The sequence below is a fragment of the Macaca nemestrina genome, chromosome 3 (genome assembly GCF_043159975.1).
Source record: "Macaca nemestrina isolate mMacNem1 chromosome 3, mMacNem.hap1, whole genome shotgun sequence".
Lineage (NCBI taxonomy): Eukaryota > Metazoa > Chordata > Mammalia > Primates > Cercopithecidae > Macaca > Macaca nemestrina.
In genome coordinates this window covers 50,742,541-50,755,549 of record NC_092127.1, presented here as the reverse complement: position 1 = coordinate 50,755,549, position 13,009 = coordinate 50,742,541, and the positions used below count along the sequence as shown (strand labels likewise).

General features: G+C 44.6%; 1 protein-coding gene across 9 annotated transcripts in view; it reads right to left on the bottom strand.

The window, feature by feature from the left end:
• Positions 1-13,009, bottom strand: part of LOC105493253 (solute carrier family 7 member 11) — a 788,950-nt gene that overhangs the window by 545,495 nt on the left and 230,446 nt on the right. For all 9 annotated transcript variants that reach the window (XM_071093030.1, XM_071093026.1, XM_071093035.1 and 6 more), the window contains one exon: positions 8,142-8,183. The gene's annotated coding sequence lies outside the window, so the exon portion shown is untranslated. The remainder of the gene's footprint in view (positions 1-8,141; positions 8,184-13,009) is intronic.

Sequence of the window (13,009 nt, the reverse complement as noted above, 5' to 3'; positions counted from 1 at the left end):
GTTTTCCTGAGGGCAGTAGAGTCCAGACTATCTCAACATGCCTTACCCCTGAGTGTGTTTGGGGGGCAGTTTTGGTGTGAATTCCTTCTCTGGTTCACATGGACTGTTCTGTGATCATGATCAGGGCAAGGACAAGGGATTTCCTATTCACCTGGAGGACATGTGCTCCTTTGGGAAGGCCCATCTGTAGGTAAAGCAGTTTGTCCACCAGCAGCTGCAACTTCAATTATCTAACACGAACCTGTTTCTTAGTCCCCCTCTCACCTCTGAAGTCTTGGAGTCTCACTGTCACCTGTAAAACCTAAAAATAATATACTCATGACTAGGCCCCCAATGCTGGAAAATAAAATGCAGTAGGTGTGGAGTAGAGCTGAGCATCTGCACTTTCTTTAAAAGTTCCACGGGGGCTTCTGCTGTGCTCCCAGACTTGAGACCTGGACTTCAGAGTGTGGTCAGGAGACTCAGGCACCCCTGAGAGGAGCCCTGCTTCCTACACCTCCTACCTTCCAGATGATCCAAGTCCATATTAGAGATAAGCAACAGTGGTGAGAGAAATAAACAGGGCTCATCCTCTTTGTAGTCATTTCCTCTTTCTGTTGTAATAAATTACCATAAATTTAATAGCTTATAACAACACAAATCTATTATCTTATTGTTCTGGAGATGAGAAGTCCAGAATCAGTCTCAGGGAGCTAAAACCAAGGTGTCGGCTCTAGGAGGCTCTACAGGAGAATCTGTTTCCTTGCCTTTTCCAGCTTCAGCTTCCAGAAGCCACCTGCATGCTTTGCCCTGTGACCCCCAGCCAGCCATCCCATGATTCCATCTTCTCCTACCTCCCTCTTTCACTTCTTTTTTTTTTTTTTTTTTTTTGAGAAGGAGTCTCACTCTGTCGCCCAGGCTGGAGTGCAGTGGCCCATCTTGGCTCACTGCAAGCTCCGCCTCCCAGGTTCACACCATTCTCCTGGCTCAGCCTCCCAGTAGCTGGGACTACAGGCGCCCGCCTCCTTGCCCGGCTGGTTTTTTTTTTTTTTTTTTTTTTTTGTATTTTTTAGTAGAGATGGGGTTTCACCGTGTTAGGATGGTCTCGATCTCCTGACCTCATGATCTGCCCGTCTCGGCCTCCCAAAGTGCTGGGATTACCGGCTTGAGCCACCGCGCCCGGCCCTCCCTTTTTCACTTCTAAGGACCCTTGTGATTACATTGGATTGTCCTACCAGGATAATCCAGAATCATCTGCCTCATCTAAAGATCCTCCACCTAATCACATCTGCAAAGTCCCTCTTGCGGTGTAAGATATCATATTCATGGGCTCCGGGGGTTAGACATAGACATGTTTAGGGGTAAGGGGCATTACTCTGCTTACCACACTCCTCTTCTAGGAATGTTGGGGTTTGATATGGTTTGTATCTGTGTTGCCACCCAAATCTCATGTCAAATTGTAATCCCCAGTGCTGGAAGTGGGGCCTGCTGAGAGGTGAGCTGATCATGGGGCCGGAGTTCTCACGAATGGTTTAGCACCATCCCCTTTCCCCCTTGGTACTGTATAGTGAGTGAGTTTGAAAGGACACAAAGATAGATGTGTACCCGCCCCCCGCGCTACACCCTTTGTTCTGCTCTCTAATCTTTGCACATACCAGAGATTTTGTTTTGCACATACCAGAGATTTCGTAAGTTCTGTGAGTATCTGTTTTTCTGCACGTACCAGAGATTTTGTAAGTTCTGAGGCAAGGTCACAAGACGTGTTTAAGTAAGATAAACTCTTGCTGCCATAAACCTGCTCTCCTGCCTCAAAGGTTGAACCGAAATATCAGAAATGGCGGGAACCAATCATAGTTAGCCAAATCGCCTTGTTCAAACACTAGCCAATCATATATCTGATTTGTATAATAACTCTATGCCCACTTTTCTTAGACTATATAACACTGCTCGGAGCTCAGTGGGGGAGCTCTCCTGCCCGTCTCGTTTCGCGAGCGAGTGAGAGTTCCAGGTTCGAACCTGTAATAAAGATCCTTGCTGCTTAGCTTTGACTCTGGACTCTGGTGGTCTTCTTCGGGGAATAAACGGTCTGGGCATAACAAGTTCTCACAAGATCTGTTGTGTCAAAGCGTGTGGCACCTCCCCGCTGCTCTCTCTTCCTCCTGCTCCAGCCACGTAAGATGTGCCTGCTTCCCCTTCACCTTTCGCCATGAGGAAAAGCTTCCTGAGGCCTCCCCAGAAGCAAAGCAGAAGCTAGACTGCAGAACCACGAGCCAATTAAACCTCTTTCCTTTATAAATTACCTAGTCTCGGATAATTTATGTCTATCCAGTTAGATAGCAGACGTTTGCCAGAGGAGTCACTCATTATCAAAGTCCCAAAAACATTTTTGGCTTTAGTAGTCTGCTCTTTCTGCTTGCCACTTATTTCCCCTCCTGCTTTTCCTGGTTAATGGTCCTCTCCTATTTCATCTTGCCTTGTTTTTGCAGATACACAGTTCTGGATGAGGCACAATGCTCATTCCTACATGAGACAAGTGCACTGCATTTGGCATGCACAAAAGAGAAATAATTTCAGAGCATAAGTTTACAAACTTTGTGTAAAATAAGCTTGGGAAACTCTACAGCCAAATATTGTCAATCAGCATTCCTGGCACGTTTGCTCATTAAATGCTATGCAAGTCAAGCAGGTCTTTATCGTTGTTGAAATAGCAAATCTGCACATTTTGTGTGATTCAAAATATTTGTAATAAAACTGCTACTAAATATATAAGCATGGCGTTGGTCCTCACATCACAATTTTTTCTGAGGAGTGAAGGAAAGGATCATACCCAGCAGTACAGCTCTGGGGAGTTTTGCCCATGATGATAGAGTATTTTGGAGGGAAAGAGGAAGAAGGAGGGGGAAGCAATTGTAAAACCGAGGGAGACAGGATATGGGGCTCCATTTGCTAAGGGAAAAACAGCTGGAAATACACTGTGGTTATTATAGAAAATAAGAAAGTTCCTTGGAAATTAAATTTAGGGAAGATGAAATTGAAAGCAAGAGGAAATGAAAAGTCTCTCTGGTTTAAAGAAAGCACATTTAAGAAAAAGTGAAGTAATGGTAAACATTTTTCAGATACCTCTATGGCGTTCTTGTTTTGTGAATGACCAGTTCTTCTCCTTTATTCATCTTTCTATTATAGTATTCATCTTTTTTATTGACTGGTCAGCACTCTTTGTGTATTCTGGCTATTAACCTTTATTTCTGAAGTATGCATTACAAGTGGAGCTCCTATTTGTCAATCTTGTTTGTGATAAGCATTATTTTCCTATGGAGGAATTTTTAATTTTTAAAAAGTCAAAACTGTCCATTTTTTCCTTCATGCTTTGTGAATTTTTTATTAAGCTCAGAAAGGTCTTTTGTACACCAAGATTATTAAAATCTCACCACTAGTAATTAAAAATGCAAATAAAATGAGATTTAATTTTTTACCTATCAAATCCATTTATTCATTTCTTTAGAAAACATTTTTCAAGTGTCCATTATGTGACAAGTATTGTACTAAGAGCTGAGAATACAGGATTATAGAAAACAGAAAAAAAAAAATCTCTGCCCTTGTGACATTTACATTCTATTGGATCAAGATAAGCAATAAGATGAATAAGTAAACTGCATAATGTATTAAGGAACAAGTGCTATGAAGTGAAATGAAGCTAGAAAGGAATAGGAATGCTGGAAGGTGAGACAGGTAGCAATTTAAATAGCATGATCAGGACAGATCTAGTTGAGTGAGCCATGCTGATACCTGGGAGGCAGTGATCTGGACCAAGCTGTTTGGTATGCTACAGAAACAGTTGGGAAGCCCATGTGGCCAGAGGGGTGTGGGAAACAAGAGTAAGCATGGAAATAGGTTACAGTAGTAAGCAGTAAGCATAAGTAGTAATAGGTGGAGAAGTAGTCACCTAGACCATCAGCTATGGCCTATGGGCCATTGTAGGGATTCAGGCTCTTACTCCAAGTAACGTGGGGTAGCTCTGGAGGGTCTTGACTACAGATATTATCTTACAAATTATTAGAATCAGTCTGGCTTCCCTGCTGAGAATAGATTATTCTAGAAGTAGGTCAATATGAGGGGATTAGTGCAATAATCCAGGTGAGAGATGAAGGTGACGTAGCTCTGTGGTAACAGGGAATCGGAAGTGAATGACACCTGCAAGAAAGATAAGAATCAAGGATGGCATCAAGATCTTCAGCCTGGCCAACTGGAAGGACAGAGTGGCCATTAACTGTGAAGGAAAGGCTGCAAGTGAAGTAGATTTGGGGGAAGGGGAACATCGGGGAGAGGTTGAGGGGTCTTGTTTTGGATACATCGGCTTTAAGATACTCACTAGGAATGCAAGTTGAGATGGCGGATAGCGAGAGCAACAAGGCAGATTTCCAAAGCACTTTTCCATCTGTGAGCTGGAGATGTCCATTTACAAATCCTGAGAATATAGGTGGAATTTAAAGCCATGAGACTGAATGAGATGACCATGAGACTGGCAAACATTAAGAATATTGATGGCCGGGCGTGGTGGCTCACACCTGTAATCCTAGCATTTTGGGAAACTGAGGCAGGAGGATTGCTTAAGCCAAGGAGTTTGAGGCCAGCCTGAGCAACAGAGTGAGACCCCATCTTCTAATATATATATATAAGATACATATATTAGATATGTATCTTTTACATATATATGTAAAAGAATATTGACAATACCAAATATTGATAACTGTACAAGAAAATGCACATTCTCATATGCTTTCCATCTGAAGAATAACTGTTCTGAAAAGCAGTTAGCAACATGTATCACAATTAAAACATGCATAACTTTGACCCAGCAATTCCATTTCCAGGAATTCATTTTAAGAAAGGAACTAAACAGGTGAGTAAAAATAAGGATCCTCATGTCATTAATTATTATAGTGAAAAGCTTGAAACAACCTGAAGTTCCAACAAATGGGAGTTTGTTATTACAGTACATAATTAATATTATATGGCCATTTCAACCAACAGTGTAAAGATTTGTATTCACATGTGCTGTGGTATCTGTAATTTACTAAATACTTCAGCAAATATAGTGTGATATAGATTACGTGGTTGTTGTGACTTTTTCTTTACAGTTTAGGCTACACCCTAGGAGGAGACAATTGTTCTAATCAGAACTCCACACCCTGGGGCAGTCAGCTAGCATTTTATCAAAAAGGCCACACTCCAGAGGCGATTACTAAAAGCCCTTCTGTAATCCACATCTCTAATCAACAAGAAAGGTTTTGCTAATTAGCATACTGAATTTCAGAAATAGGTTTTCATAGGAGAAATTAATGGTTGTTAATGAACATAATGGATATTAGAAACGGGCAATCATTGGTGAAATTTGTGGAACTCAAGATCTGTAAAGTGGCTAAAATGTTTCAGAGACGCTTCCTCCTCTTGCATGAACATCATAAAAAAAAAAGAAAAGAAAGTCTTTAGAGAGTCGCGAGGCCTGCATTTCCAGGGTTGATCCCAAAAGAGTCCTGCATTCAGCCATCAGTTTAAAGTCTTCCGGTTGCCTATTCCCAGCTCTAAGGGTAAGCGAATCTTGTTTGAGCTATAGGGTTTGCCCCAAGTGAACCTTTCAATGAAGTTATGGTTACAGCCCCCAAGAGGAAAACTTACAGGACTTCAATGAATTTATGAAACAGGTTAAATATATTGTTTTGCTAATGGTTGTTTCTTTATTGAATATCTGCCTATGTGGTAGAATTAGTTCTGAGATCCACTTTCATTACAACCTGGGAGTAAGATCGTGAGAAGTAGATAACACTCACCCCTTTTCTCTTTTCACCTGACTATTCCTTTTAACCCAGAACCAAGGGTTGTGCATGACTCAGGCTGCAAGGGGGACGACTCAGAAACAGATGTAAGACAAGACAAACACCATCTTCCCCAAGTATTCCAGAGGATGAGGATCTTGAGACAGGAAAGGAAAAGGCTGATATTTGGGTTATATTTTTATAATCAGGAAAAAAAATAAAGCTAAAATTTGTCTTTCAAAAAGGAAAGTAAAAATAGAACGGGAGGGAGGAGAGATGCATGAGAAAATATTCAGGGAATTCCATCAATGTAAACTACCAGCTGGGAATTGATATTTCACCCCTATTCTTGCCTTCAGTGCTTCTCCCCCACCCCCTGCCCTACCAACAGTAGGATTTGGGACCTAGATTACCTAGAAAATTGCTTCTCCTTTTTTTCACTCTGTCAGAGTTCATCATCATGTCATAAGTGAATAAATACGTTTGAGTAGGCACAAACTTTGAAATATTTACCCTATCCATTTCTCTTTTCCTCTCCCCAAAGGCAGTCAACAGTATTTAGTTTATTTCCTATCATTTGTTTTAAGTAGGAAGATGTTATTTTTGGTTGTTCAAATTACTGTCATTTTACATTGATTCCCGATGCTGCCTTTCCGCCTTCCTGTCTCTCTTCCACTTTATAAAGTAGTCCCTGATTTATTTCCCTACACCCTCTTTTCTACTTCCCTCTCTGTTGCTTTCTTCTCCTTTCTACATCTCTCTCTTCTTATTCCTATTGTCTAGCAATCCAGGTACCCAGAGAAGACAACAGTAACTTAAGAAACAGCCTGGTGAGAAGATGTCCTGAGAGAATTTCATAGAGTGATTAGTACATCCCAACATGAAAGGGCACGTTTTTATAAACCCATGTTTTATAAAAACTTGTCTTCAATGAAGACTGGAAAAAATAATAACCAAATGGTAAAGTTTTCCAAAATCTTTTTTTTCTGGTTTTAAAAAGGCAGACTAGAAACAGATGTAAGTTGGGAAGGCTAAATCACAAAACCCAAGAATGCAAGCCTTACAGAATTCTGATAAGAATGTCAAGTGCTCTTCAAACAGCACTTTAAAAAAAAAAAATACTATTTGACTTTAAACTCACCCATCTCTGTCTGGATGAACATATGTTACCACACAGATTATTCCCCTTTGAAAATACCCACTGCCATACAAACCAGCAGGAAAAGGGAAATTTCCGGCAGGAGGTAGGCAATAAGACATGAGAGCTCTGGCCCTTTTAACTGCTGTTAAGTAGCTGGCTGTTTCCTTTCCTTAACCCCTCTCTCCCGCTCCTGCTGCTATGACTGTTGTTTCTGCTTTGCAAGGACATGTCATTTTACTTACTACTCTCTCTCCCCCTTCTTAATTGGCCTGCAGTAAAAATACAAATTGCACCATTGTACTTTATTATAAGGCATTTGATGGGCCCCAAACTGCCTCATAAGTACTGCCTAGAGGGTATTAATCAGACCTGCTGACTCTACTAAGCACCCACTTTTATATGTTGACCCCTAGATGAGGCCAGTGGGTGGTAACTCTAGCCCCTCCCACGGGAGCATTTACCTGGTCCCTGCCTCTCCATTAGCAAAGGCACAACTGCAAGGTGTGGCGCCCGTCCTGCAGCAGCCAAGTACACAGCCCAAATCTCTCCTCTGCACAGTAGCTTTAATGCCTATTGTACTTTATGGACATGAAAAGTCTGCCTCATTTGTCCCCCTCTCTCTAGGTACTAGAGCATAAAGCGAATGTCTGAATTTTAAAACAGCAGCTAAGGTTCACAATCTTCTGTCAAGTCTCATGGCTTGGTAAAGACAGCCTGTTTCTTGGAAGTAAAATCAAGGAAAATTGTTGTTCCCAAAAAGGGTGTTGAAAGAGCAAGGTTCCCGCTAGACAAGAATAGGGTGACAGCTCCAGGGGTTATTGTTTGCTGTGCTGGTCCCACTCAGTACATATCACTGTATGTTTCAGTAGCAAATGCTTGTTGAAGATCTGCTTATGTTGTAATGACGATAAAGGTCTGTTGTGAGATTTCAGTTTCACAAAGCTCTATTCTTTGCGTAAGCCTCACCACCAATTTTCTGCTGTCAGATACCTTGGAATTCACATCATTTGTGTGCTCTGAAACATTAAAATGGAAAAAATGGTAAAAATTTTTCAATGTAAATAAAAAGCAAAATGGTGGAACAAACTGATTATGGCCTAATCGCTGTCTTAACTTATTCATTCAGTAGCTTATAAGAAGTGCATCTATACCTCTATGCCAGAAACTATGTGCCTCATTGATTACTGAATATGTTGGTATATACTTACAATTCAGTGTGGAATATGGTGGAACTTCCATCTTACATTTAACTGTGGGGAAAAGAAAGAGATCACACTGTTACTGTGTCTATGTAGAAAGAAGTAGACATAAGAGACTCCATTTTGTTCTGTACTAAGAAAAATTCTTCTGCCTAGAGATACTGTTAATATGTAACCCTACCCCCAACCCTGTCCTTGCAGAGACATGTGCTATGTCTACTCAAGGTTTAATGGGTTTGGGGCTGTGCAGGGTGTGCTTTGTTAAACAAGTGCCTGAAGGCAGTATGCTTGTGAAAAGTCATCACCATTCTCTAATCTCAAGTACCCAGGGACACAAACACTGCGGAAAGCCACAGGGACCTCTGCCTAGGAAAGCTAGGTATTGTCCAAGGTTTCTCCCCATGTGATAGTCTGAAATATGGCCTCGTGGGAAGGGAAAAATCTGATCGTCCCCAAGTCCGACACCCGTAAAGGGTCTGCGCTGAGGAGGATTAGTAAAAGAGGAAAGAAGGCCTCTTAGCAGTTGAGATAGAAAAAGGCATCTGTCTCCTGCCTGTCCTTGGGCAATGGAATTTCTCAGTGTAAAACCCGATTGTATGTTCTATTTACCGAGATAGGAGAAAACCGCCTAGGGCTGGAGGTGGGACGTGCCACTAGCACGGCAATGCTGCTCTTTATGCACTGAAAATGTTTATGGAGATGTTTGCATATACGCACATCAAAGCACAGCACTTTTCCTTAAACTTATTCATGACACAAAGATCTTTATTCATACGTCTTGCTGACCTCCCTACTATGACCCTATTGTCCTGCCACTTCCCCCTCTCCGAGATGGTAAAGATAATGATCAATGAATACTGAAGGAACTCAGAGACCAGTGCCTGGCGGTTCCTCTGTATGCTGTGCGCCAGTCCCCTGGGCCCACTTTTCTTTCTCTATACTTTGTGTCTCTTTCTTTTCTCAAGTCTCTCATTCCACCTGACAAGAAATGCCCACAGGTGTGGAGGGGCAGGCCACCCCTTCATTTAATTTAATGTAATACATCATTTATGGTTTCCTCTAAGGTTCTAGTTTTTCTGCCCCATATCATTTATTCAACATCTCTACATTTTTGTTTACAAATGTTCATGAGTTCCAAGATTTTGTGGCCATAATGATTCTTCAGAAGGCCATTTCAGCTCCAAAGAATGATTTCAACAGTAATGCCTTCAATGGAGTAATTATCAGATTAAGGGAATTCCCAACATAGCCCTAGCCTTCTGATGTTATTGTGGTTTCTGTTTACGTCTCAGAAGCACACACATCACTTGTAGATGTCTCAGTCTCCTTCATTCGGGGTTCCTGCAAATCAATCAACATTCATTCGGCAAACTGGAGATTTCATGTCCAGTTTCTTTCAGGAAAATTACTCCTCTCAGGCAATAAGCTCATAGACCAAAGACCTGGGCACAGAACTCAGGAAGCACCAATATTCAAACCCACTAAGAGAACGAGAAGGAGCAGTGAGAAGGACTGAAAGCAAAACAGGACACAAAGAAAAGGACATCACAGAAGCCAAAAAAATAAAGAGACAAAGAGGATACGTTTCTGTGAGGAAGACATGCTGGAGGACCAAGAGAATAATAAAGAATGGACTCTCACCAAAACAAGGGAGACTCCACAGAAAACAGACAGGGTGACACTCTGAAACTAGGCCTCATAAAACTTAGAAACTAGGCCTCATATAAAAAATTAACACCAGGTGGCTCTGGATAGGGTCCCACCCTGCCTCGATAGGGTCCCACCCTGTGAAAGGAGCTGGGCACATTCCTCAGCCCCGGGCTCAAAACTCCCTGAGCCTAGCACAAACACATCCCATCCTCCCATCCCACCACCATATATCTCTCAAACTCCCTGAGCTCAGTACAAACACCACCTGGAAAGTCTCCGATAAGGAGACAGCCGTTCAAGGTTACTGAAAGCGCAGGAATTTCTTTGTTCCCCTACAACTTTCGGGCTATAAAAAGCAAACGCTCGCATTGTTCGGGGCCCTCTTGTATACTGTGTAAAGGAGGGACCAAGTTCGAACTTGTAGTAAAGATCCTTGCCGCTTGGCTTTGACTCTGGACTCTGGTGGTCTTCTTTGGGGAACAAACAGTCTGGGCATAACATCTGGGGGCCCGTCCGGGATTCCCCAAGCCCACCAGACCCCTGGTCAACGGATCTGCTAGGATCGATCTACTGATAGGTGAGCTGGCTCGTCTCCGTTTGTCTGTCTGTGTCTGTGTGTCTGTTCTGAATCTGAATCTCTGACTCGCGAGGTCTGAAACTGAGGCTGGCACAGTCCTGGCGGACGCGCTATAGGACAGCCAGTGGAGACCGGTGGGAGACGTCCCCTGGCTCTCTTCTGATTTAAATTGCGATCTGAGTTGCCGGAGCGGGTTCGCGATCCGGGCAACAGTCTGAATTGCCCCGGTCCCCGGGTGCGCGCCTGCTGTCTGAATTGCCCCGGTCCCCGGGTGCGCGCCTGCTGTCTGAATTGCCCCGGTCCCCGGGTGCGCGCCTGCTGTCTGAATTGCCCCGGTCCCCGGGTGCGCGCCTGCTGTCTGAATTGCCCCGGTCCCCGGGTGCGCGCCTGCTGTCTGAATTGCCCCGGTCCCCGGGTGCGCGCCTGCTGTCTGAATTGCCCCGGTCCCCGGGTGCGCGCCTGCTGTCTGAATTGCCCCGGTCCCCGGGTGCGCGCCTGCTGTCTGAATTGCCCCGGTCCCCGGGCTCCCGGCTTCCGGCGCGCGCTCGCGGCCCCGGTCCCCGGGCTCCCGGCTTCCAGCGCGGATTTCCTTTACAGGGATTCCAACCCACAACCTAATTCTAACCCACATTCCTTTACAAAAAGAGACACAGAAAGTGAGACTGGAGAGAAGAGAAAATAAGTGAGAGAGAGACCATAGAGATGGGAAAGGGAGAAAGTGAGAAGGGAAATCGGAAAGAGAAAGGGGAGAAAACGGCAGACGTGGAGAGTCAGAGAAAGAGACTGAGTATAAAGGAGAAAGGACACGGGATGACAGAGAGACAGAGAGAGAAAGCGCGCGCGAATGAGATAGAAACTTAAAGAAAAGACCCTGTAAGTATGTCAATCAAAGATTTAAACAGAAACGGAAAAATTAGAGAGAGAGATAGAGGGACGGAGCAGGCGGAGGGGAGGCGGGCTCGCTGAAAGGGAAAGTAACTTTAAAAGGCTGGGGGGGCGGACGCGAGGGCGCACTTCGCGGACTAGGCCCCCCCCCCCCCAGCCGCCTGACTCCACGGTGGCTTTACCCCTTCGGGAAATAAAACCCCCAGATGACACAGAAATCCCCAAGCTCCAGTACTGGCCATTCTCCACCAGTGATCTGTATAACTAAAAGGCTCAGAGTGCTCGGTTTTCAGACAACCCCAAAGATTTACTGGCTTTACTGGATAGTGTCATGTTCACCCACCAGCCCATTTGAGATGATTGTCAGCAGCTCCTCCGAATCTTGTTTACCACGGAGGAGCGAGAGGGAATACAGGTAAAAGCTGGAAAGCTGGTCCCGGGGGACGACAGTCAACCGACTGCCAACCCCGACCTCATAAACGCGACCTTTCCTCTGACCAGGCCGGCATGGGACTACAATACGGCAGAAGGTAGGGGACGGCTACGCCTTTATCGCCAGACTCTAATGGCAGGTCTCCGGGCAGCTGCTCGCAAGCCCACTAATTTGGCTAAAGTATATTCTATTCTGCAAGAAAAGACAGAGAGCCCAGCCACCTACTTAGAAAGATTAATGGAAGCTTTTAGACAGTACCCCCATAGATCCAGAGGCTCCAGGAAGTCAGGCAGCTATTGTAATGTCATTCGTAAATCAGGCAGCCCCAGATATTAAAAGAAAACTCCAGAAATTAGAAGACTTGGAAGGAAAGCGGATTCAGGACCTCCTTCAGATAGCCCAGCGGGTTTACAATAACAGAGATACTCCAGAAGAAAGGCAATTTAAGGCCACTGAAAAAAAATGACCAGGGTCCTGGCAGCAGTAGTCAGTAATAACTCAAAACTTAGGCCCCTGGCGGAGGCCAGTTGCCTACCTGTCAAAGAAGTTAGACCCAGTGGCTGCCGGGTGGCCCCCTTGTCTCCGAATGATTGCAGCCACGGCTCTGATGGTGCAGGATGCTGATAAGCTTGTCATGGGGCAAGAATTGCGGGTCGTTACCCCACATGCCATCGAAGGTGTACTCAAACAGCCACCCAATCGATGGATGAGTAACGCCCGACTCACCCACTACCAAGGATTACTACTAAATCCTCTCAGGATAACTTTCCTGCCCCCAACGACCTTAAACCCTGCCTCGATGCTGCCCAACCCGGACCTGGACGCCCCACTCCATGACTGCACCGAGATACTAGCTCAGGTGCACGGAGTTCGAGAAGACCTGCAGGATCGCCCACTTCCTGACGCCGACCTCGTCTGGTTCACTGATGGGAGCAGCTTCATGCATCAGGGCCAGAGGTACGCTGGAGCGGCAGTGACTTCAGAGACTAAGGTAATCTGGGCGGAACCCCTGCCCCCGGGGACATCGGCCCAGAAGGCCGAATTAATAGCGCTCACCCAAGCTCTTACCTTAGGGGCGGGGAAAAAGCTGACGGTATATACAGACAGCCGATATGCTTTTGCAACAGCACATATACATGGGGCCATTTACAGGGAGCGGGGGTTACTGACGGCTGAAGGAAAAGAAATAAAAAACAAGCAAGAAATCCTAGCCCTGCTAACAGCCTTATGGAGGCCAGAAAAGTTAGCCATTGTGCATTGCCCAGGGCATCAGAAACTAACTACTCCAACTGCTCAAGGCAACTTTCTAGCGGACCAAACTGCAAGAAAGGT